Consider the following 26,935-nt stretch of genomic DNA (forward strand, 5'->3'; position numbering starts at 1 on the left):
AAACAGGAACTTAACAGAGAGCGGTCAAAGTTTCTCTTTGCGTTAGACCCTAGGACTATAAGGAAAGGGGTTTCCTCTGACACAGAAATGTGTTCAAATGTTAGTAAACTAAAAATCCAGTGGGTTGACGATAGAAGTTTCAGTATTCTTTTCATTCGTGTGGTGTCACACAAGGTTAATTGTTGGCTTGCACTTGGGGCAATGAGTAACGTCATCAGAATGCTGTTACACTGTTAGTCCCAGCGGTGCACGCCCACGAGGCAGCTCAAAGGGCTCTACAGTGTACTGGGGTTTTTATGAGCTGAAACCAGCAACCCTGCCTCCCACTGACTTTGCACAGTTGTGCATGGGGGCTTCTCCATCTGGAAAAGAATAATGTATCTAGTCTGGGTGTCCAGTGGAGTCGTCAGAGAAGAAAGAGTCCGGGCGCCCAGACTCCTGGTTTCTCCTCTTCCACCTCCCCTGTCTCTGGGCTGTCCATCTTGGTCAACCCTGTCTTTTTCTTCTGTGTGAGTCAGGTCATGAAGTGGCTGAGCTTGTTTCATTGGCAGAGCCAAGTAACTATTTCATTACAGCCGAAGTAAAGTGTTGGGAATGCAAGATGCTGCTGGGACAAGGAAGTTCCCTTATTTAGGAGGCTGTGTGGGCTTGTGCCGGAGGGATCGTGAGCTGTACTTGCGGGAACATCATTTATCTTCTGCTTTTAATAGTCCATTTATTTCCCACCTCCCTTCTTCACCCCGTGGTGCCCTGTTGAAGTCATAATTCTCTGTCAAATGACATTTTGTCACCATGGAAATGAGAGCATTGAATCCGGAATTTTATGAATGCACTATACCATGCAGTGGTCTAGGTGTAGAAGAGGTAAAAAAAAAAAAAAAATGACCTTGACAGTGATTCACAAGGTTTGATCTCATACTGAATCTTTTATTCTTTTGCTGACTTTTTAATTTAGAAACAAAAAGTCCACCGTGGAATGATAAGTTGGGAGCCAAGGACAAATAATGGCTCCTCAGGGCGTAGAAGTGGAAGTTAAACATGCACTTGTCTCTTTAGTTTCTTAGTGTTGCAAGAGATTCCTGAATCCGGAAAACAGGGAGATGAATGGCCAGGCACTGAATTCATGGTTAATGTAATTAGTCTTGTCACTTGGGTACTTTAAACTCAAAATCAATGAAAGTTAATCCTGGGCAAACTTATCAGTGCAATCAGGTACAAACATGCCCTTCATTATTCTACCTTACATCTTAAAAAGTTAATAATTTGCTTGCTTTGATAAGTCTTATTCTCCTCTCCCATGCAACTCAGAATTGCATCTTGCCTCTTCCCTCCCTTGGATGGAATTCAGAAACTGTTGGTGGTACACAGCCCCTGAAACATCAAAATAATGGGCAGCAACGCCACCAGAGACTGAAAACAGAGTCGGTGTCTGTGGCTGCAATTCAGCTGGCATCCAAAACCTAACTTCCTGTTTAGGCTCCTTTGTGAGCAAAAGCTTGGTTTCAGATCTTAATTCTGTTTTGGCGTCAGGAGCCTGGTGCCCACTCCAGGGTCACATTGAGACCAACCGGGTTGACTCAGAGGAAGGAGCTGCCCTGTTGAGTCATCTACTCCACTTCCTGTGGGTCCAGAGTTTCCTTTGGAGGCTTCTCTTCCAAGTGGTCCCTGGCCTTAGCCTGAAAAGCCTGGGAAACTCAGAAGAATAAGAATTGAACATCTGTAGGACATACTTCTGCCTTGCATCTCTATGGAAAGGCATCATTTCATCCCATGAACAGTTGGTTTCAAGAAGAAATAGAAAACTGGGTGGAGGGGGGGAAATCAGAGCTTTCTGCTGTGATGGATACATATCTCATCAAAGCATTTAAACACTCCCCTTACCTGTGCCACTTTGCTGGCTTGTAGACTTATTGTAGGGGACACAGTGCCTGATTTTTAGAGATTTATAACCTAAATAGATGACCCTAGTGAAGGTACACGTAAAGATGTACATACAAAAATTGAAAATATTTCAATAGGCTTACCTTGCTCACAACTGATTCAGGTTAAGAAAATTGGTACCTAAACCACCAAGAAGTATTCGAATCCTTAGCTCTCATGAACTCAATGTGTTGACTCGATAAGATAGGAAGGATACCTGTGTAGCTGTGACTCTGTGATAGTTGGTTTAAGGCTGGGCTAGTAAGGAAGAGGCATAAGAAACATTTCATCACGTGGAATTTTTTTAAAAGATGAGTTTTTTAAAATAGAACCATATTCTCTGAATTCACGACAGCCGGTACTGTGATTTTGTATCTAAAATAATTCTGCAGTGCAAAGGTACTGCGTGCCCGCTGTCTCTCTCCTTTGCTACTTCATCAGGCATCAGTTCAGGGATTCACTGTCTTCTCCACATTTCCTTATAATACTTACAAGAGGTCACAAGGGGACAGTTAAAACTGTCTTGAAGATGGATCACCTCTGATGGAAGAGCGGCCACGGCCCGTTCCCATTAGAAGGGTCTCCAAGCTCAGCACACACAGGAACTTGCCCTGGTGGTTCCTGACGCTCTGTGGGGTCGTCCCTGCCCTCCTGGCATGAGGGTGACCTCCTGCTGCAGCCACAGCGAGCATCACTCCCCTGACTTCCTGAGAAGAAGGTTCTTAGCGCGCGAAGGTAAAATAGCAAACGCTCATCAGACACTGCCGAAAGGGGAGTGTTCTGTTGGATTCCGAGATAATTATTAAATGGTAATTATTAAAGTTGTGATGAACGTTCCATTTAAAACATTAAAATCCCTTGTTTTAACTCTGTTCAAGCTGTAGGCTTACATAGATTGTTCCTCCCCTCCCAAATATATTTTATGACGGGATGTATAGAGTTCTGTTGTTTTTTGGGGGGGGGCCGGGGACAGGTAGTGAGAGGGGAGAGGTGCTACATGGGGATAATTCTCTTTAACCGATGGTTTTATTTTATTCAACAACTATTGAATTAGGCAGCTTGTTCCTTTAGCGTTTTTGACACAAATGTATTGAGATGGCAGAAGTGTGGAAGAATTGAAAATTATGGTTACAAAATTGCACCCACGTTGCATATAACTATATGTCTACTTGTATAAGTTTTATAAGTTTATCTTATCTCTCCACCTAGATTGTGACCGAGTCAGAAATTACCTATTAATTTTATATGTGTCTTCTCAAAACGTCTAGCTCAGGTGCTAATCAAAATACTTAAAACGCACAGACCGCTGGAGCTGGAAGATTGTCAAAACTACCTATTGACTGACACCTGGTTAGATTGGGAGCCCTGGGTAAAGAGCTAGCATCATGTGCTACCTGGTGACAGTGTTGTCTTAACTTCGTGTGGGAAGGCAAGGTGAATATTTTTGCAGTGGATGGAACCATCTACAAAGTTGCTATACATCCAGCCTTGATAACGTATGTCAACTAATCGATGTGAATTACTAGCTAGTACAGAAAAGAAGTGTATAGATTAGGTCTATAGATACCTAAAAGGTAATTAAGAATGATGAGGCAGATTCCATGCAAACTAGATACCTCAGAATAAATTCCTAAAGCAAGAAAAGCTAAACTAACTTTCAGAAGCGTCCTTGATAACCTCCAGCTGTCATATAAATATATTGAGAATCACACAATCAGAGAAACTTAGAGGCCATCCGAATCATGCCAAGTGACCAAGTGACTTCTTCAAGATCCCAAAGCCACATGTCCCAGAGCAGGAACTGGGTCCTAACGAGCCTGCAGCTCCTAACAGTATCACCCTGTTTGAGCCATCAGTGGGCACTGATAACTCGTCATTATTCTCCTGTTCAAAAAATATCCTCTCCTCTGTATCCATTTCCTCAGCTGTGTGTGCACACCTAGCAAGACCATATCTTATTTAGAAAAGTCAGCAGTGTGACATGTGCCTCAAAACTGGGATTCTGTAAGCAAAAGCATTTGGGAAACTCTCTAATACCATTGTCCCCTGAGAGGTTTATGACACACATTGGCATATAAAGGCTTTGAGACGTTCTTAAAAAAAAAAAAAGATGTTTAACTTTGTATCCTAAAGTTATTTGCCTGCCCTGTGCTTTTTAAAATATTTTTATTTATTTATTTATTTATTTATTTATTTATTTATTGCTTATCTCCTAGCCTTTCTAAAAAATTTTTATTGGCGTGTAGTTGATTTACAATGTTGTGTTAGTTTCAGGTGTACAGCAAGGTGAATCAGTTATACGTACACATATATCCCATCTTTTTTAGATTCTTTTCCCATATAGGCCATTACAGAGTATTGAATAGAGTTCCCTGTGCTATACAGGAGGTCCTTACTAGTTATCTATTTTATATATAGTAGTGTGTATATGTCAATCCCAACCTCCCAGTTTATCTCTCCCCTCTCCCCCTTGTGCTTTTTTTATATACAGCACTTATTAACATGCAGGAAACTGTTCTTGGGACATACTTTCAGAAACACTAGCTTTCAAAACCTAGACTATTTCAGAGTGATGTTGATAATCACCAGGTTAGGCGTTAGGGACAGAGTGGAAATAGTGGAATTTGTTTTCAGGAGAATTCAAAGACTTAGAGGCATCTAATAGGGTCCTATGTAAAGTGAAGAGGTAAATGAAACAGCCTGGTAAAAAGAAACATTTTAGTCCAGTGATTCTGTTAAACCTTCTAAAATATATACATCAAATTATACTCAAAAGGCACAGATAGAAATTCCTTGGTAAAAAATATCACATGAAAAAGAATTTTTTCAGCCGCGATTCACTCTGACAATCCGAAAGGAAAATGTGTCCTATATAATTTTAACTCTACCAGGTTCCAAGGAACAGAACACTAATAAGGTGTTACATTGCAAGAGGAATAATTAACCAGACTCACTGTCTCTGGGCTCATCTCAGGATATTTGCTTTTATATATTTTGGGCTACAACCTGCTTTTGCACTATGTCTTATTAAGTTCTCATTTGAAAAGGGTGAGGGTTTGCTTAAAGAATCCAGCATTTTCCTTCTTCATTTTTTCCTATCTCATTAGTCAATTTCACATGATTTGGGGCTTATTTTCACTTAAAGTGAGCTTAAGAACCACAAAGTATTGTTAAGGGAATTGTCTAGTTTAGAAGAAAAGCTGCATCTTTTTTTTTTTTTTTCAAGTGCAAAAAAATGCTGCCTGTTCAAATAGCAAACAACGATGCTTAGTAGGTCATGATTGGATTTTACTATCCTAGAAGGTCGATTGTTTCCACCCTCTTCTTGCTTGATTTTGGTGTTTGGTGATAGGGGCTCCAAATCAGTGACCAGATTCTGTGCGGCCAGTAGCATGCCATAGAGAAAATGGTAAATGTTTCTGTGCAGGAACATGAAAAATCCAGCTTCAGAAAAGAGCAGCTGTTTGCAGCAGTGTGTGATGAGTGAGGTGGCGGTGGATAAGCTTTGGACCACACCTGGGTCCAGGCATTTGCTGTCGCTCAGTCAAGTAGCAGAGAGTACACAGTGTTTCTGTGCCTTCTAGTTCCATGACCTCCGGAAACGTACAGCACAGCAAAGGGAAACACAAAAGCATACCTCCCAAAGCACAAAAGGAATTCTATTTCCATTGCCTCACCTGGTGCCGAAGCGAACGCAATATGGGTTTCTTCGAAGTTTTAGGACAAGGTAGTGCTAAATGCAACCTCAATCCAATTCCAAGAAAAGAAGACCGGTCCGTTCCAAACCTTGGTGTACAGATCTTAAGGCCATGTCTGTTAAAAAGCAGGCTTACTGTATGATTAATCTCAAGCTGTAATTTGCATATTAGGTTCATCACCTCCATGGGAAGAATTCAGCAGTGCCTTAAGAAGTGATCTGTCTGTGGGTTCAGCTTTTAACCACAGCACATTTACAAATTACAGCAGTTAGTAAACCTGAGAAGATTTATCTTTAAACTGGTCTAACAGCAAGCAAAAGGATTTTCTGCAGAAGGAGAACTATTAACAAATTAGGGTGACAATGAAGAAAGGAGAGAGAAAAGGGGGATTTCATTGGAACATCCCCAGAGCTCCGGTGCTACACCAGCTGCCTTCAGGTCACGGTCAGGGCTTTTTTCTGCAGCCCCTCTTCCTCCTTTCTTGGCTTCGCCATAGATGCAGAGGCCGGGCTGGGCACACAGGAAGCTGCACGTTGCACTTCCAGCTTGAGTAATTCAGCTTGTTCCAGGCCTCCACTGTGGCTAAAATAAGTGTCCTTTGAAAAGGGGTTCTGCTGCCCCAGGACAGCTGGTGTTCCCAGCACACTTCCCGACGATGCTTCCCTGTCTGAAACTGGGAGGACCTCCCAGGGTGCACACACCGTGTTACCCTTTGCTTGAGAGAGTAGAGCAGCTGCGTGGACTCCGTCTGCAGCCCACGGGATTTCGTTCTCACCAGTGTCAACAGATCCCGGTGATATTTCTGTTTATCCCAACAGAGGTTTGCCATCAGATAAGCGTTAGCTTAGCAAACACATTTACTTTGCAGACTCGAATGCATCCTTGGTTAGCACGACTCCTAACACTTAGAGAAACACATTTTCCCCCCGTAGGCAGTCACCCCATTCATCGCTCAGTGGTCACCAAAAAAGAAAATCAGTGATGGCAAATGAAGAGGGAGAGGACTTACTGCCCCAGGAGAGAGCGAACGGGGCAGGAAACAGCTCCTGCCAGGACCTTGCTTGCTGCCCTTCCTGAGGCCACCTAGCTAGCTAGGCCACTAGGTGTCCCCTGCAAACGTCCACGGCAAACTCACTTGGGGTAGGGTTTCTCAAGTGAGGAGCAGAGGCAGTAAAGCTGAGCAGCACTGGGGTCCCTTCTTGCCTGTCACCCGTCCTGCCGTCTTACTCTGTGTTCCAGGGCCCTGTAGATCTCCTGCTTCTGGCTGCCTGGCCCTTGGCCTGTGTATTCTGCCTCTTCATGCCCCGTGCATCCCAGACCACTTAGCCTGGGTACCTTCCAGCAAACTGTGCTGCTGGATGTCAGGGGATCTCACTGGCCCCGATCCCTGCAGGCCTTGCCAGGCTGCAAGCGCTGCATGGACACAACCCCTCGGGGTTGTGGGAAATTCCTGTGAGCAAAGATACGAGGGGCGGGGGCACTTAGGGTGAGGTCTGTGGCCATGCGTGGTCCAGAGATAAACAGGGTCCCATGAGCTGTCACTGCACACAGTGTGGAATCAGTTGAGGCTGCAGCAACTCACAGTATCCCTGTGGGCATTTTTCAAGTCCAAGATCCTTAGATGTCAAGGTCAAGGGAGCCTGGCTCTGGTCAAACATCCCTCCCTAAAGATTATATCCCTCTTTAAACTTGGTAAGAATGTCTGCCTCTCTTTTTTTAAGGCTCTGTTGTAGCTAAGTATTGTTTTATTTATTTATTTATTTATTTATTTTTTACATAACTTGGAGGATGGGCAGTCCCAGGTAGTGTTTTCAGCTTGCGTTCTCTGGCACCCAGCTTCAGGCAGTGGCACCCCTGCTGTACCTCAGCTAGAAACCCTGACATCATTCTTCCCTTTGACCAGTGTTGATTGACAACCTAGATAAGGCCCTGCCCTCAGGGAGACTGACCCGGGAGGGGGGGTGCTCAAGGCAGATGAGAAGCAGATCTTACTTCTTGCATCAAAATAAATGGTGGCCCCCATCCTCTTCTACTAGCAGCGCCGTGGGTCCTGGACTGAACACCTGTTCCTCGTGGTATTGCGATAAGAGGTGGTTTTCTGGCTGTTTCCTTCCCATTCTAGTCCCTTACACACTCCTACCAGATCAGTCTTCTAAACTCTACACTCACAGGCTTTCGGTCTTTCCTGTGGCCAGTCACGTCCAATCTAAACTCCCCTGCCTGGGGTCCCCTGACCCCACCTGACCTCACATCCCTCCACTCCCCCAGACCCAGCCTCTTCTAGAGCCCAGAGCAGGCTCTACTCCATAACTCCCATCCCCCAACTAGAGACATACCCCCTTCCTCCCAGCCAGCCCAGGACCGTTCAGGTCTTCTTGGGCACACAGTGGCTGTCGCTGTTCCAGTTGTCTCACTGCTGGTCCTTATCTTACCACCACGGAGCATTTTAATCATGCTTTCCTGGTTCCACATTCTCACCGTAGCCTCTTTGAAGGCAGGGACCTCATCTTCATCACTTTTGTATGCTCCGTGGCACTGGACACATAATAGCTACTGAACCAGTCTTCTTAATCAAGTGATTGCCAGACAGGCCAGGTCCATGTGGCACCTGCACTGCCGAGATTTCCTGGGTGGAGAGTAAGAGCTGGGAGGGCCCCGAGGTAGATACCTGTGTATATGTTTGACTTAATGAGCTATCACTGAAAGCTGCTTTTGAACATGTAAAAACCAGTACTGCATGACACACACTGTGCACATTTCCTTCTAAAGCTGTCAGATTAATGAGGATATATTTCGAGTAATGAGAAGTCTGCTTGGTTTTGCTTAGCTACTACTCATTTTGACTGCATGGCTGAATTTATTCAAAACCAATTTCCACTCACTCATCTTTTCAGCAAGGCAACCAAGTTTATTAAAAAAAAAAAAAAAAAAGAGGCAGGAAGGGGTTATTAAAGCTGGAGGAGCTTGTCTGGCAGCGCAGGGACTTGGTATAGAAGGTGCTTCGGGAATTCCTTCATTTATCTTTGCGATTTTGATGAAAATCACAAAGCACCTATCACTGTTATCTTCTTGCTGCCCCTCGCCTCCCCACTGACAGGGGAGCTTTAAATTTCAGGCAGTTTGAGTCAATGCGGTCACTGCTGGAGGGCTAAACTCATCCATCACCCAGAAATAGGGTCCTGCACCAACCCCCTGTGACCACGCTGAGGGCCATATGCGTGCGACCCAGTATCTCAGGATGGAAATTTTGGCCTGAATCTCTCCACAGGCTGTGGCTACTCTAAAAAGCAGGTAAATTCCAGAAGATATTTAGACCTGCCACAGGTCTTCAGGAGTAATTTTCAGTCTACCCTGAACCAAAATTTCATCCTGAGATCCCATGGGGACCTTGGAGATCCCTGATGTGCTCTGGCTTAGGTCAGAACAGACGTCCAAACCATCGTGTCTCCAGAATTCTTATTTGGGGGAGGGAGAAAAGGTGATTAGCCTCCTTTGGTAGTAAGCACTTTCATGGACATAATCTCAGTTAATCCTAAAATCTGTCCTACAGGAGACCAGTGTGGGCGAGCGTTCCTATTTTCCTAAGCATACTGCATCTCAGAGAAGTAAAGTCGTGTGCCCGAGAGAACACAGCTAGTATGGGGGCAACTCAGATCTGACCTGACGGGCCACATGCTCCCCAGCTTACTCTGCTGGATTTAGAGGCCAAAGCCCCAATTCTGCCACTAATAGCTTTCTGACTTCAGGTAAATTATTTTTCCCTATGAGTGTCAGCCCCTCCATCTCTCACAAGAACTAAGACTCCCTACCTTGCTGGGTTTTCAGAAGGATTAAATGAGCTGTGACAAACTCATGAGAAGATGGCCAGCACAGACACCTATACTCACTTAGGAGAGCACTTGAAAACAGTCAGAGCTTCATACAAAGCTGTTAATCTCTACAGGGATGAATATGTAAGTTTAGATTTCTACCTAGCAGTTCCTTTAAAATACATTTTCCAAAAAGAAAGAAAGAGAACCAGTGAAAATGGGATTTGAGTCTCATTCCAGGTATATTTTAAGGTTCTATTCCCTTTCAAAATGTACAGCCAATGTCAACAAATACTTGGTTTGCCTAATCTTTTTGTGGTTTGCAGAGAAGGTGGATTGAGTGTTTTTCAAAGTTGGAACTTCCTGTTTTTCCCTGATCACTGTTTTTCTCTTTGAATTCTTCAATTTTTGCATCAGCCAAGAAAACATGTGGTATGGTCCTATGGGACTAGTCTTACTTTCATATGTGCATTAGAAATGAGGTGATATAATAGTTTATGTCATATTTTATCTATTTAGTGTCCTTTCATCTTCACATAGAAGTAGGTATAGAGAAAGAGCTTGCTTTCATTCTGTAGAAATGGTCTTTTAGTAACACCAAGGGAGAAATCTTAACGCATTTTATCTTGTGAGGAAGCATCATATTCTATATTGAGCAACTGAAAGGGATTATAAAGCTTTCTTTAGAACAGATTCAGATATACTGTCAGAGTTATTTTATGCAATGAGAAAACCTATTTACTACTCAAAATCCAGAATTACCATTGGTTTTATCCTTAATGTGCCATTAAAAAAAATCTTCACTTAAGAGACAGCCTTGGGAAATTCCCTTTTACTCTCAGTGAAATAGGAAGAAAAGTTTACTTTGCTTTATTCCTAAGTGTTAAGCAGAGGTTATCAAGCCAAAATCCTGAGCACTTCAAAGAATTTCTAGCAAAGGAGCTTAGCATTTTTGTCACCAACACTCTGGGCCACACGAGTTTAGAGTAATTGAAGTGGACCTAAATGTAGAGTGGGGATATATTAAAGTTGGTTTCAAAAACATGCATTTAAGCCACAAGGAAGCTCCAGAGTGAGACTGGGTAAAACAATGCTAACATTGAGGTTGGAATGATTCTTAAATTCTTCTATAAATGCTGTTATATGTAATGCCGAATGAGTTTAGATGTAGTTATACCCAAAGAGTAGACCTTTTTTACACATTTCCTTTTGCACGGCTATGTAGGGCTCCTTCCATACACCTGTGTTGTAAAGTTCCCTTTTCCACTCATTCTGAGCAATTAGACTTATCACCCTATCTGTACTGCTTTTACAGCTGGACTGCTGTGTTTGTGTCTTAGCACTGGTTGCGGCAATAATCCTCCTATGTGTACTCTCTCAGCCTTTATATTGTCCCTCTCCTCCCCACTGCTTTTTCCATCTTCAGCTCCTTGAGTCTGTCCTCCTCCTTGTCATACAAAACTGCCCTAATCCTCAGGACAGTCTTTCACTAATTAACGATTCATACAAGCCCTTAATTCTAAGGTTTGTGGTGAATATAAAGAAATATTCAAATACACTTAATGAGTACAGCATATTTGCCTGGCCCTGTGCTCTTTGTTGATCAGTGTGCGTGACATGGTGGCCATAAAAGGTTAACAGTCTGACCATCGTGTCATGTTTATTGGTCAATAAAGGGCACAGTTCCAGGCAGATATTCTATACTCATTAAGTATATGTGAATGAATGAAATTGTTCCATGAATGAAGAAATGATGACAATAATTCCCATGACAGGAGCGATCATGTGGCTGAAACTGGTTAGAGAGGGGTTCCTGGGGAAAGAAAGGCTTAACCTCGAGCTCAGAGGATGGGCAGATGCTGGCATTTCAGCTAGGATTAAGAGCTAGCACAGCAAGGAAATTCAGAGGTTGGAGTCTTCCCAAGGAGAGCACTGATTGTCCCGTTAAGTTCACAGAACTCCAAGAAGCCTTCTCTGCCCCTGCAGACTGGATTAAATGCCCTTCTGCTATAGTCAGACTGTGTTATAATTGTTGTGTTACTTATTCATAAGTATATCATGACTTAGGTGTTAAAGTCACAAAAGGCAGAAGTAGGTAACAAAGGGCTTAAACAAGTGGCAGCAGGAGGGTGAGTTAAACGAGAGAAGGTTCCTCTTTTCTCACGCTCAGAGGTCTCGATTTTGGAGACTTGCAACTGTCTTTTGGACAGCACACGGCTTCTAGAATTCAGCCTTGTGTTTAAACTGTCGGAAATCAGGACGTTTTTCAAGCGAGATGAATGGAGGATTCCTTCTAAGTGGCGTCATGCCAGGTGATCACAAAAAGCACGCCAATAACCTATCACCCTTTGCTTTGTGGGGCGGTCCTCTGGCTTTGCCCCTAAGAATTAGACATTTCATCTCTTTCGTGTGTATTCTTTTTTTGTTGTTGTTTTAAACTATGAAAGTAACATGTGTTCTTTGTCATAAGTAAAACCATACCGATATGAGTGTAAAGTTGCTGATTTTCCTCTTCCTGCCCCCCTTCATCCCACCTCTCCTAAAATAACCAGTATTAAGAGTATGGTATATGTCACTCTCCAACCTTCTCTCTGCTCATACCCATATACTTACACATTTTGAGTGTCTTTTTTCTTTTTTTAATGGAGTGAGAATATACTGTATTGCTTATGGTGCAACCTTCTTCTACTTAGCACTGTAGCACGGGCTTCTTTCTAGTTGGATACGTTTAGTTGCACCTCATGCGCTGTGATTGCTGGTCAGCATGCCCCTATGTGCATGGACCGTGCATGCGCCAAATAATAACCATAATTACTCAGCCTTTCCCATATTGGCAGACAGATTGTTGTCAACTGTCTGCCATTTCAAAGAATGCTTTAATGAACGCCTTTGTATGGGTGGCATCACGTATTAGGGCTTTATTTTGTTTGGATAGATACTAAAGGGGCATTGCTGGATCAAGGAGTTGGTACACTTTAAATTTTAACACTTTTTGACATATTCCTTTGCCACAAGACTATAACCGTTTACACTCCAGCCAATACTGTATGAAATTTCCTTTTCTGCCGTATCTTCACCAGCCCTGGATTTTACCCGTCGTTTTCGTGTTTAATCTGATGGCAGTCTTGTTTCCATTTTTACTTCCCTAACTGCTTTACTGTCAGAGTAGAGCATCTTTTCAGGTGTGTACGTTTCATTGGTACTTTTCCTTCTGTGAGTCGCCTGTTCTTGGGGACTTCAGTACCCGGTGAACGAAGCTCCCCTTCACTAGACTTCTTTATCATAGTTTCTTGGTTATCCTCTCATACAAAGTTGAAAATCACTTTACCCAGGTGCAAATGAACACCCACATTGCTGGAATTTTTACTGAAGCTCCATTAAGCTTACAGGTGAATTCAGAAAGATCTCTGTTATATTCATAACACTGTCTTCTCCTCAAGGAACATAGCTTGCCTTTTTCTTTCCGTCTTATGAACTTCCAGAAAATTCTATGGTTTTTTTTATTTAAGAACCATACTCCTTGTTGAATTTATTCCCAAGAATTGTGCAGTTATCTCTCTTTTATAATGGGAGTGAGGCAGTTTATTAGTCTAATAAGACAGGCTGTGCCATCAGAAACAAAGAAAAATTGGCTTTTCTTTGTTTCCTCAGCACATTACTCATAAATAACAAACATACGATAAGGAGTTTTACTAGGGCGTGGGCTTCCTACCCATTTATATTAATATTTTCTTAAATGATGCTTTAAAATAATGGCAATGTCAACTGGTAAGACTTAGGGCTGGTACTACGTATCAGTCCTTTTTCCTGTGGGGTCTTGAGTCTGTGGAAATGTCACAGGACTTGAAAAGGCTTAAATAACCGCATGTGGGCGGTGGGTATTTCGGGGAAGCTTCACTGTGCGTTCTTAGTTTGTACCAGGAGAGATACACTAGCTGTCGACTGTATCCTGGAGGCACAGAAGGAGCCCTGAATGTGACCAGTAGGCCTGTCTGGACCCAGGTTGTACCCAAGCTCCTGTCCCACTGTCGGCCGGGACACCACCTTACCGTTTGGAATCACTGGGGCCTTGAATGGAGCTGTGTACTACTATAACAGAAGCCCTTCTCAGGTGCTCACGGGAAGCTTGGGTCCAAGGAGCATTCCCCACTGCTCATCCTGTAGGACCTCTTTGCCCAGACTGCAGGGTCGAGGCTGACCAGGCCACGCTGTGCCACCAACGGCAGCGTCACTCAAAGCCAGGAGCCTGCCCTTGACTCCTTTCAAAGGGAAAGACCTCAAGGAAGTTTTAACCCAGCCTAACGTTACTACCTTTCTTATAAGGGCTCTCCAATTCCCCAAACTCCATTGCCATCAGGTAAAAGTAACAATTTCCTTTAGCAATAATTATCTCTAATAATAACCGTCTGGATGGGTAAGGACATTTCTGTGTGAGGACATGCACGCCCCTCCCCCTGCCTTGTTGACAGTGGGGGGATGTTGATCCCAGCGCCACCCCTCCAGCCACCGTCTTCAGTCTAGTGTTGAAGGAGGGAAGAGCACCAGCCCAACGGTCTCCCAGGCTTCTGGTTTGCGCTACACCACATCTTAACCAAAAACCTTGGGCAACTCACGGAATCTCCTTGAACCTTGTTTCCTTTTTTACAAAACGGGAATTTTCAGCACCTACCCTGTTGTTGTAGCGTTGTTAGATACAGCCAATAAGATAGCGCGTGAAGGTACATCCAAGGCTCTGCCGTGCTGCATATGTAAGAGGTTGGTATCCTTCATGTGATCCACAAATCCGATCTCTTGAATGAATTGTTTACGCCCTCAACAAATATGCGTCTATGGCTGCAGCGTCCTTTGGGGCTCCAGGGGCCAAGTGGACAGGGGCGCAGATGTCTCCTTTCACCGGGTCACCTTCACCCCCTCGTTCGTGTAGGCCAAAGGGCTGGAGCAAGACAGCGCTTCAGGCTACCCTGATTTTCAGAGCTCCAAAATCTGAATTACAGTAAATCTGGATTTACAGAATGAAGTTCAGCATGTGTGTTTACTGGCTCATTATTATATACATGAAATAGCAGGTGACAAAAATGTATTCATTCTCTCTTTACTCTAGAAATTTTCAAAAGCACTTCAGTGCTTTGAAGTGATCATATCACTTTTCTTGGTGAAAAATATTTGGCACAAAGCATGATTATAGTTGTAAAGACAAAGTAAGTTCAGGATATAGAATTCTTTTTTTTTTTTTAAAGTTCATTTCACTTGTTTCTTTTTTTTTTTTTTTTTAATACATCCACCATCTTGTCTCATGTTAGTTCTTTTTTTTTTTAACTTTGGGTTTATTTATTTATTTATTTATTTTTGGCTGTGTTGGGTCTTCGTTTCTGTGCGAGGGCTTTTTCTAGTTGCGGCAAGCGGGGGCACTCTTCATCGCGGTGCGCGGGCCTCTCACTATCGCGGCCTCTCTTGTTGCGGAGCACAGGCTCCAGATGCGCAGGCTCAGTAGTTGTGGCTCACGGGCCCAGTTGCTCCGCGGCATGTGGGATCTTCCCAGACCAGGGCTCGAACCCGTGTCCCCTGCATTGGCAGGCGGATTCTCAACCACTGCGCCACCAGAGAAGCCCAGGATATATAATTCTTAAATCCTTCCTACTACTATTGACACCATTGGACTTTCCCGATTTGCTTGTGCTACAGTGACATTCTTTGTCCTTTCTTGTTTTGTGTTCTAAACAGTTTATTCAGTGAGATGATTTTACTTTACCTAGAATCTCTTAAGTCGGATCAGTAATTTAGACCAGTAATAGCAATGGGGTCATGGGGAGGTCATGACAAACCTACTTGCACACAGCACAGCAACCACTGAGGACAGCTTTGTCACATTGAATATGGTCCATTTGAATTTTGTCGGGGTTCCTCTCTCAGCATGTGTACGTGTCTGTGCATGTGTGTGCGTGTGTGTGCAACACTGGTTTGGAACATCCATGGGCTGGATGGACTAACCTGTTTAATGACTAATTTTGACTCTCACTAGCCTCCTAAAAACAATCAGATCAAAAGGCCCAGGCCCTTAGAAATCTTTCACAAAACTTGACATGTGCCCGGTTATATAAATACCAGCAGTGAGTCATAGCTGAACCCCAAGCAGAAATAAATGAATCCCACAGTTGAGAAGCAAGTAAAAAATTTGCACAAGTTAAAGATACTGGGATGGTGCATTATCCCATGTAGAAAAGAAGCTCATAAACATTCTTGTCCACGTCTCCAGAAGGCCACCGTGGAGAGCCTCTTAGCATTTCTACCACCCTCGTGATGGGGAACTGGTGCATGAGCTTGGGAAGACAGCCCACGTGGTGCTGTGTTCCCAGGTTTCGTCTGTACCCTTCACCATGCTGTGTGGTGCTGATGCCAGAGCATTAGTGACCTGATTTCCTTTATCCTCATTTTCTTGGCACAGCTCAGGTATTTGATGACTTCAGCCTCACTCCGTTCATTCTCCACATTTACGCTTGTAGTGCTTGCTACACATTATAGTTTAAAAAATAATCTTTGCTTCAGGGTCTTTGGAATTTTCCATAAAAATCCATCTTTATCCAAAAGTTCTCTTTGTTCTGCTCAGCTAATCCTCTCTGTTTAAAGTAAGCATTTGGCCCCAACTGCGATATCTAATTCAAAGTGGAAAGAGGGCTTGGTTCAGGATAATAGAGTGATGGTTAGGATCTCAAGCCCAGAGGTCAAGATGTTCTGGATTCTTCTCCCAGCTCTGTGTCGCCCTGAACAAGTGGCTTAGCCTGTCCGTGTACCAGTGTTCTCACCAGTAAGCTGGGAAATAATAGTACATCCCTCACAGAGTGGTCGGGAGATGTAAAGATCTCAGAACAGTGTCCGTCAGAGAGCAAGCACTCCGGAAATGTTAGCCGGGATAGTTTCATTGTCATTATTATGGTGGTCATTGGGTTTCATAAGCTCCAAATGCAAATAGGCATTTGCTTCTTCTTCTCTTAGAATAAATGCATTTGTAAATGTCAATAGAAGTTCATAGATGACATTTCAGAATGTTGCAGTTGAGTCAGAAAAAGGAACAGAGCCTCGGAGCTGCTTGCTCAGAGATCTACAACCAAATTTAAGGTGCTAGAGAAATCAAGAAAAAGAATCTACTCCTAATCATGGAGAGCGTATGTACGTAAGCAGGGTGCATAAGTATGTAGGCAGAGAGAAAGCACAGAAAGTTAGTAAAAAGACTCCCCCGATCCCAGAGTCAATCTATTCCAGACTGTTATTTATGGAGTTGTTGTGTGAGCTGTTTAGTTTAGTTTTGTTTTGTTAATAAAGAAGCATTTTAAACTCGGTTCTACAGTGGAATAGACATAGTCTTAAGATACTAACCAAGAGATAGCATCATTTGGGGACCGTAGAACCTTATAAGTATTAAAAAATTAGTAGGAAATGGAAATTTTCACAACAGTAAAGATGTGAGATCAAGGTGAGAAATAAGTAAGGAATCTTAAATGACATGGGAAGCTTTGGTTTTTTTAAAGTACACTGGAGTTTTCATAGTAATATTTCTTCCTTGTCAAGCCTCCTACCGTCTTGAATTACAGTTAAATTTAGGTATATAAGCTTCATGTTTAAATGAAAGGTCAAGAGGATCTGAGGAGTGTCCTATGACACTAAAGTATATCCTTGAACGAACTAACACATTTCTAGATTAATAAATCAGGCGTAAAATGCTTTTTGTTTTCCCTGAAGTATGAAAGAAACCAACAGGAGAAAACTGAGTTAGCCAAATGTGGTACATGTTTGGTTGTTTGTTCTGTGTAGAAACTCCTGTCGAGGTGTGAGAAGTGACAGAGAAAACCAGTGGTATATTTTGGACTTGCCTTGTGTTGTCTCTGAGTTTCCAGGAAGCACTAAATATTGATAGCACTGCACAGAGCAATGACTCTGACGACCAAAGAGACCAGGCTTCATTTTACTGCCACTCCCTGTAAACCACAACCTCATGTGTGGGTGTCAAGTTCTTGGCCAGAGCTCCAGCTAGACAGAGCGAGGTGTCTCCTTTAGAGGGGTATAGATCCTTGAGAAAATAAAACATGGCTAGAAAACTACCGGGAAGACAAATGATCTAATTTAACCCAAACCACTTTTTAAAATACAGACGAACAGAACAATAACAGTGGAAAATTATAGGAACCCAGACTCTGTGAGGGAATTGAAATCCAAAGGTTGCTGATTATCTGTCATTGGAAGACGCTGTTCCCACAGGTAGCTTTGCCTCCACGTGTACTTCTGAATTTTCCACACTTCCACAAATGCAAATTTTCTGAGGACCTTGGGTTTGAGAAAGATTTTTAAACTGTATTCTTTTGCCACAGTAATGGTTGAGTTTGCTTCATGTCATAGAAGGTGTAACGGGAGCGTTGAAGCTGTAGACAGAGGAGTGGTCTTTTATTAAAGACAGAAGATTACCCAGCCCTGTGTCCCATTGGTTTTTCTCATCCAGGATGAGGCAAGTGAAGGAAGTATTCATCTTACTAAAAGTAAAATAAGGGGACTTTCAGCCTTTCATATAATAATCTCACTGCTATTTTAGGGAACAATACCGGTTTCCAACTCAACACCTTTTTCTGACAGCAATATGGTTTTTTTTAATTGAAGTATAGTTGATTTACAATGCTGTGTTAATTTCTGCTGTACAGCAAAATGAATCAGTTATACACATATGTACATTCTTTTTTATTTTCTTTTCCATTATGGTTTATCTCAGGATATTGAATATAGTTCCCTGTGCTACACAGTAGGACCTTGTTGCTTATCCATTCTGTGTGTAATAGTTTGCATCTGTTAATCCCAAACTCAGTCCATCCCTCCCCCATGCCCCCTCCCCCTTGGCAACCACAAGTCTGTTCTCTACGTCTATGAGTCTGTTTCTGTTTCGTAGATATGTTCATTTGTGTCCACTCAGCACCTTTTTGTGGAAGAATTTGAAGAGCCATTTCTATATGAGCAGTGTGATCATTTTTTTACCGTATGGCCATGAATGTCAGTTACAGGATCCGACTCCAACCGCCCTGGGCACTTCCTGAACTGTGTGACCGTCTCTCTCCAAGCCTTGTTGCCCTTACAGGCACCCATCCTTTCACATTTGGAGACTATCACCCTGGTTACCTGTCAGGGCACACTTAGCTCTTAGCAGGATTCTCTCAGCTTCTCCGAGAAGGTTCTCCTTTGAATCTAAACTTCTGATTTTCTTTTCACGGCAGCTGACTTCTGTTATAGGATTTGACTTCATCGGGGAACAGCTTGTCCTATATGCCAGTTGACATCCAAAGGACATGAAAAAAAAGAGTCGGAAAAAAATCTTTGCTTAAGCTTTATACTTAAGAGGCTAATCATGCGTCCGCCTGTTGCATCCTGTCTATGTCTGTGTGTCTGCAGTTAAGGAATCACCTTTACCCAGTTCTTACTGGGTGCCCATGTGACATAGTAGAAATAGCAGTGGATATCCCTGTCTATCTCATGAGAAAATATCAGAGGTACAGGAAGGTGTATAGTGCTACTGCCATCTCTTTGCATATTTTAAATATATAGATTCTACCAAAAATGGGTTTATTTACCCAGAAGAACCAAACCTGCAGTTGGAAGATTTTTATGAAGGTCCAGATATATCAGCTGGATGTTAGTTAGCACATTTTTTCATTCACATATTGAATTTTAACTATGTGTCAGGCATTGTGCTGAGTAGATGTAGGAAAGCTGGTGACAAATAAGCCCAAACCCTGCCTCAAAGTAATCTGGCAAGAAGGGCAGTCTGGTAACCAGGCAACCACAGTACAGCCCAATGAGTGCAGCATTGGGACCCGGGGTATAGGGTGCCAGGGAGCACAGAGGAGACTAGGCCTAGGGGACGGCTTCGCAGAAATGTGATTCCTGGGAACTGAACTGATTATGAGTTTACCAGGTGAGTGGGAGTGGGGACGGGGTAGAGGCAATTCTATGTAGAGAAAAGAGCTTGAGCAGAGACCTTTAGCCGAAAGGGAGCATGGCGTATCTAGAAAACTACAAACAGTTTAAGCCTCGTAAAACATAGTGCAAGGGCAAGCGTAGAGACCAGACAGACAAGCAAGGTCAGATCGTGAGTGGCCTTTGTGAGTGGTCACTCATTGAACAAATACTTATTGGATGCCATCTACCCATGTGCCAGACACTGTCACAGACACTTAGAGCAACATCTATGGGGCCCACGGTCTGTGAACAGGATGCAGCCCTGAAGCACCTCGGATACCCTTGTAGGAATTTGGATTTTTGTGATCTGACCATAGTGTGGAGGGAAGGAGGGCTTGGAGACAAGAAGACCACGAGTGACCTGACCCAAGGCATGGTGGTGGGGCTGGAGAGAACTGGACAGAATAAGAGTGACTAGGTGGACTTCCCTGGTGGCGTAGTGGTTAAGAATCCGCCTGTCAATGCAGGAGACACGGGTTCGAGCCCTGGTCTGGGAAGAGCCCACATGCCACGGAGCAACTAAGCCCGTGCGCCACAACTACTGAGCCTGCGCTCTAGAGCCCATGAGACACAACAAGAGAAGCCACCACGAGAAGCCCGTCCACCTCAACGAAGAGTAGCCCCTGCTCACTGCAACTAGAGAAAACCCGCACGCAGCAACAAAGACCCAACACAGCCAAAAATAAATAAATAAATAAATAAAATTTATTTTAAGAAAACAAAAAACAGTGACTAGGGAAAGAGTATGTTTGGGACCAGGACATCTGTGCGTACGAGGCCTGAGAGGGATCCAGGGAGATCCTCAGGCTTCTGGGTGGGATGCATTCATTCAGAGGGAACCCAAGAGGAAGGCTGGGTCTGTGGGAACCCAGGTAGTCTAGTAGATGGTGAACCCAGTTTTGGAAATGTGCAGTGTGAGGTGCCACAGGGGCACTCAGATGGAGATGGGTGGGTCTGGAGCTTAAGAGAAGCCTGAGAAATCTGGAGAGATGGGTCAGAGACTCCTGAGCAGACAGGCAGTAATTGAAGCTGTGGGAGGGGGAGGGATTGCTGAGCCAGAGTGGAGAGGGACGGGAGGCGAGGGCCCCAGGCAGAACCCTGGGAACACCGAGATTTGAGACAAAGAAAGAGGAGGCATCACGGAGAAAGAGCTGGAGCAGAAGAGCCTGGAGGAGAGCCTAGAAACTTCAGCATCACTGAAGCCAAGGAGGAGACAGCGTTTCACAGAGGGAGCGGCCAACAGGGTAGATCCTCCCAGGGGTCAGAAAGACGACGACAGCAAGTGCCCGATTGGTTTAGCAGGAAGAGCATGTGTGAGGGCCGCGGACAGAGAAGCCAGCACCCAGTGGGTGCACTCAACACAGCATTATGTGCCGACTCCCTGTCATGTGACCAGAGCGTGCTAGAGCTGTAGTTCTGGGGCTACAGACGGGGTTCCTGCACTTTGGGAGCTGCTATTCCAACAGGCTGAGGAGTAAATGGGAAGAACAAAAGTGGGAATAAGGAGCACAGGTAACACTTTATAGAAGTTATCTGTGAAAGGGAGGTGAGAAAGAGGGCGGTACCCAGAGGAAGAGAGGAGGCAAGAGAAGGTTTATTTTTCACATGGAAGAGACTTAAGCATGTGAGAATGAGGATGGGAAAGAGTCCGTCAAGTAGCTAAGATCAGACAAGCGGGAGAGGAAGACGGCGGCTCCTGCCAAGGTCAGAGAGGCAGAAATGCAGAGACCCAGGGGGATGGCCCTAGACTCACCCTGGTCAGACTGGCCTTTCCATCATAACAAGAGAGAGGAGGTGAAGAAGGGTTTGGGGCAGATGTGTTTTGTTGAGGATCGTTTTAGGGAGAGAAGCAACAAGAAATTTAGTTTCTACCTGATGGATTCCATCTTGCAGATGAAGTAAGAGGTGAGTTTATCTGCTGAGAAAGAGGAACCGAGGCAGCCCAGGAATACAGAGAGCAGGGGTGGGAAAGATGGACAGATAACTGAGCAGTGAACAGCCCGGTTGAGGATGGAGACAATGAGTGTGTAGTGGCAGCACCCTGTGTTGTACATTTGATTCCAGCCGCTCCCAAAGCCCAAGTAGAAGTCTGCAAATCTAGATAAGAGTGGAATAGGTAAATAATGAGATGAATCCAAGGTCAGAGATTTGCGGACAGTGAGTTGTGGGTATTGACAAGGGTGAGGTTAAGGTGACGACTATGAAATGTAGGGTAGAGTAAGGAAGGACAGGCAGGAGGAGGGAGAAGATGGGGGAGTCAAGAGGGTGACAAGTTTAATGAAGTTTAGAGTAGCTAGAGGGGGAGGAACAGAGAGACCCTCACAGATCTCCCGGACAGGAGATCAACTGTGCCGCCTGGACACCAGACCTACTCTCAGGGACAGGGTATCACCTCCTGGACCCGCTCCCGGGGGCCGGGGGAGGGGAGGAGGTACAACACTCCACCCAGCGCCCAGCTGTTAAGGAACACTCGCTGTTAACACTGGTGTGAAATGATTGGCAGGCCTGGGGTGGGGTGGTGACCCTTGGTTTAAAGACGCTCAGTCGGCAGTTAGAGATGTTTCTGGTCTCTAGAGCCCAAGTTTAAAATGTCAGGATCCCTTTTAGGGTTTAAAGATCTAAGACAGTTCATACCAGGGAGATCACATGGGATTTGTTAGCCATTTCCCTGGAGGCTGTGGTTTTTTGGTTTTTGGGTTTTGTTTTGTTTCACTTTTTAATATCCTGTAGTTTTGCTGACTTTCTGGGGGAAAAAATTAGGCATTAGAACACCATGAACCTGGCAGACACTGGGATTTACTAAGGCAGGTAGGACCCAAGAAAAGCCTTCTGGAGCCAGATAAGTTTTGAAGTCAGACATTACATATTGACGACTACCCACAGCACAGAGAATGCTGATGTGAAGTGTGAGGAGGCCCCCGTGCCATGCCATCTGGGACCAGAACCAGGCTGGGGTTGAAGGTCAGCTTCATATTTACAGTAGTTGGAGTCTCGGTAGATGTGGCCCTAATTTAAAGTGTCTTTACTCTGGAAAGCCCATGAATGTTTAGACACTTGCCTCTGAACAGCCGGTGAACCTCTGTTCTTACAACAATCTTGGGACAGAATTGTGACTCCAGGCCTAATTCATTCCAAAGACATCTCAGACACTTTCTTAGCTGAATTTCAAGGCCACAGCTCTTCCTCTTTCCCAGCCACAGTGGCTGTTCTTCCTGGTCTTGGCCAGAGATGCGGCAGGGCTCGTGAGTGACGTGGCCAGAACAGTAGTAGCTAACTGACGGATGCTGAACTACAACATCCTTATAACCCTCAGGTAACATGGAAGGCTCGCCACATACTTAATGTTTAAATTTATTTCTAGAGTGCTACAGGGCTGAATCTCAGACTCCCTTCTATCTATACCCTGTCTAGATAATCTCGTTTAGTCTCCTGCCTTTAGATGCTGTCTGTATGCTGACGACCTTCAAATGTCCATAGCCGAGATGTCCACTGGACACCAGGCTCACGTAGTCACCTATCTTACCTGACTTCTGTGTTTGGAATGCTATGGGTGTCTCACACCCAATAGGGGACTCCCCCGTGGAGGTCTTGCCTTTTCCTCCCAAACCTTCCCTCCCCCAGTCCCTTCATCTCAGTAAGTAGCAACACCATTTGACCAATGACTCAAGCCAAAAAAGTCAACAGTCAGCTTTGATTTCTCCCTTTTCCTCACACCCACCACATAGTCCGTCACCAGGTCCATTTATTTTACCTCCAAAAAGCTCTCAAGTCAATCTACTTCTCTCCGTCTTCCCTACGCCCCCTAGTCCAAGCCATCGCCTTCTCTGACCTGGATTGCCACAGAACTCCTGGTTTCCTGCTCTGCGTGTCCCTCTCCAGGCCACGTCCATCCCTGCAGCCAACAGGAGCCTCTGTCCCACCTCTGCTTGGACCATTTGTTGGCTTCCCACTGCTCTTAGAACAAAGCACCGTGTTCTTCGCTGTGACCTGGAATGACCTCAGCATTGTCTACTCTTCCAAGTTCACCTCTTCCCCTCTACTCTCACTGGCTGCCTTTCTGTTCCTTAAGAACACTAAGCCCTCCTGAAGGCCTGTGCCTTCCTCCAGCTCTTTATACAGCTGTTCATTCTTCATCTCTCAGCTCAGATATCACCTCTTTGAAGGGGTTTCCTTGTCTAGTTCATCTGAATAAGCTCCTCCAAGGAAACCCCAGCTCATTAATTTCATTTCTTCAGTACCCATCACAGGAAATGTTTATCCTGTTCGTGTATATTTCACTTCACTCTTTCATCCTTATCGTTCACCTATCATGTGATCCCCTATCATGTTTAGGTCTGGGGATGTGGTGTGAACCAGACAAAGTTCTCTTTGTGCCCTGGAGCTTACATTCAAATGGAGAAGATAGACAGGAAGACAAATAATAAGTAAATAGACAATATAATGTCAAGTAAATAGACAATACAATATAACATGCTATGAAGATAAACAGGGTAAGCAAATTGAGACAGACAGGTAAAGCAAACAATAGGTGATGGAAGGAAGTATAAGAACTAATGGCTGATAAGAAAACATCACAAATAAGTGGGCAATGGGTGTTGTATTCAAACTGGTGTTGAAGAAGTAAACTATTATGAGAAAATTAATTTTAAGCCATACCTCACAGCATAAGTTCCAGGAGGAGTAAAAAGCTAAATGCGCAAATGAAACTATAAACTAGACAAAATTACCTTAGCTAAAGATGGGTAAGAATGACAGAGTCCAAAAGTATGGAAAGAAACTCCATGAAATGAAGGATCAACTACGTAATAACTTAATATTTCTGGTATCAAAAGAAAATCATAAAACTAGGAAGTGAACATATTGGGGGAAGTACTGAAAATGGAAATAATAAAAAGGCTAATAATATTAATATAGCATACCTCCTCAATTCTAAAGCTCTTTTTTCTTGCATTTTAATGCTTCTTGAAATCAGGATATGTTTTCCCATCACGATGTACATTTAATTTGGCCAATAAAAATGTTAAGTCAATAGTAAATCTTACAAGTAATAACATCTTCATCTTACAATCAAAATGTGATTTTCTTAAAGTGCATACAAATTAGTATCAACATTGAAATTCCTGGCAGAAAATACCTAATTCAGAAAATACCTAATTCATTCATTAGAAAATACCTAATTCATTCATTCATCCAACAAATATTTGAGTGTTTATAAGGTAGCAAGGTGTTAGGTGTACAGCGGTAAACAATATAGACATAAATCCTTGCTTTCAAGTGCCTTTTCTAGGCCAGTCATGGGTGGTGCCCTGTACACTACTTATAGACAATCTAAGATCCATTATTTCAGCAAGAATAAGTACCACGGCCAAGGCCACTCAGTACTTAAGTGGTAGAAGCGGATCCAGTCAAGTCTGCCTGGCTCTAAACCCTGTGCTCTTTCCTCAAATTACCATAATTGCTGAGCTCAGTGGAGTTTTCACACCCAGTCCTGCTGACAGAGTCGTTCTTCCCTGTGCCCTTCTTTCTTCTCTCGTGCCGCTGGGTTTAGGACTCCATCATGGAACAGCTGGTGGAAATAGAAAGCATTGCCGTTGATGCCCCAGCCAGAGCTAATGTCTTTTTAGCAAAGAATAAAATTTTGCCAACAAGACATATAAAAAGACTAATCCTACATTATTTAGGGACCCTCCTATATAGTTTTAAAACTTGTGCTAATATACAATTTTATCATTTAAGTTCGAACACGTATTTTAGCAATAAAACGTAAACAGTTTTCAGTCATAGATTGGGGAAGGATGAGAAGGAAAAAGAACACACCATACACTGTTCTCTGTGTCTGAGAGAAACGTAATTAGAAGTTGTATTGAGCTGGGGATTCTGGAAGCAGAACCTGCGTTGGGAAATTCTTGTGCAAGTGATTTACTGAGTGTGCGCTCTCCGGAGAAGGGGAGAGGGAAGCAGTGGGCGGTGGGGAAAAGTTAAACAAGGATGTGGTCTCCGCTGGAGACTAGCTTCTACCTGATCCCACGGGGAGCTCTGGAGCGTGAATTGTACCAGAGTGATCAGTCCCACAGTGAGGCAGGGGAGGTGACCTTTTATACCCCTGTGTCAGCTAGCTTGGCTTCACAAAAAACAATGAAATAATGCCATTTGCAGCAACATGGGTGGACCTAGAGATGATCATACCAAGTGAAGTAAGACAGAGAAAGACAAATACCGTATGATATCACTTCTATATGGAATCTAAAAAAATAACACAAATGAACTTACTTACAAAACAGAAACAGACTCAGAGACTTAGAAAACAAACATGGTTACCAAAGGGGAAAGGCAGGGGAAGAGAGGTTACTAAGGCGTTTGGGATTAGCAGATACACACCACTATATATAAAATAGATAACCAACAAGGTTCTACTGTATAGCACAGGGAACTATATTCAATACCTTGTAATAACCTACAATGAAAAAGAATCTGAAAAAGTAGATATATATACACACATATGTACAACTGAATCACTTTGCTGTACACCAGAAACTAACACAACGCTGTAAATCACCTATACTTCAATAAAAGTAAATTAACTAATTAAAAATGTATTACTATACAGAAAGCTGACTCTCCCACCCAGCCAGTTGCCTGTGCCTAAAGACAGAGGCGAAGTTCTGGGGACATTTTTAAAATAAAGTTCTTCTTCCTGGACATCCATTCCCACTACCTCCAGTCTACTTTATTGTCTACCAGGTGGGAAAGTTAGTTTGGAAATGCCATCCCAACAAGGCCACCAGTACCTCAGAGGGTCCCTCATGGAGGATGGTTAAAACAGAATATTCTATGACCACATCTTCTCCAGCAAGAATTATTCAAAAACGGTGTATTTGGTTTAAAGATTTTCTTTTCCTGTTTGTCTGCACAGAGATCAGGAATCTATTTCAAGTTAAGATACAGTAAGAATCAGGTGAATAGCATCCATTGATTGTATAATAATTTCCTTCAATACCTATTTTCATAGCATAGAACTTACTTTATGCTGTGAAGGATACATACATAACAGATACCTAGTATTTCACACACACACACACACACACACACACATACCCCTTCCTTAAAGGAAAAGAGAAACCATCACCTACTCCATATAAAGTGGCTGACCCATTTCCAGAATGCCTGTTGCTATTATGTAGGTTCAGCCTACAAATAAAATTTAACACGTTAACCTTTTAACCAGAACTTCTCAGAATTATTTTCTGATATTAACATAAAATGCTTGTTGGGTTTTTTCGATTACTTTCACCCTAGCGGACAGCTATCTCCCCCACAAGAAGATATTTCAAAATGAAGCTAGTATGGATGAAAATGAAAACTAATAACCTTTATCAAACTGCAGTGAGATTTACCCTATAAGCTGCCTAGAGTGCCTATGGAAACATGACCTGCTGAGTTTTATTGTAGGAGATAAGACGACGTTTCTTATTTATTTATTTTTGGCTGTGTTGGGTCTTCGTTGCGGTGCGCGGGCTT

At 43.5% G+C, this 26,935-nt stretch overlaps 1 protein-coding gene and 1 long non-coding RNA gene across 2 annotated transcripts in view; one reads left to right on the plus strand and one right to left on the minus strand.

Annotated features, from left to right (window-relative positions):
• Positions 1 to 26,935, plus strand: part of ANKH (ANKH inorganic pyrophosphate transport regulator) — a 140,265-nt gene that overhangs the window by 49,826 nt on the left and 63,504 nt on the right. The gene's annotated exons all lie outside the window — the stretch shown is intronic.
• Positions 14,751 to 26,920, minus strand: LOC309656698. The gene is made up of 2 exons (XR_014261480.1): positions 24,591 to 26,920; positions 14,751 to 24,551 (listed from the first exon to the last, which is right to left on the minus strand). It is a non-coding gene; the product is annotated as an uncharacterized lncRNA (long non-coding RNA).

This window comes from Balaenoptera physalus (assembly GCF_965194825.1).
Source record: "Balaenoptera physalus genome assembly, chromosome: 3".
Lineage (NCBI taxonomy): Eukaryota > Metazoa > Chordata > Mammalia > Artiodactyla > Balaenopteridae > Balaenoptera > Balaenoptera physalus.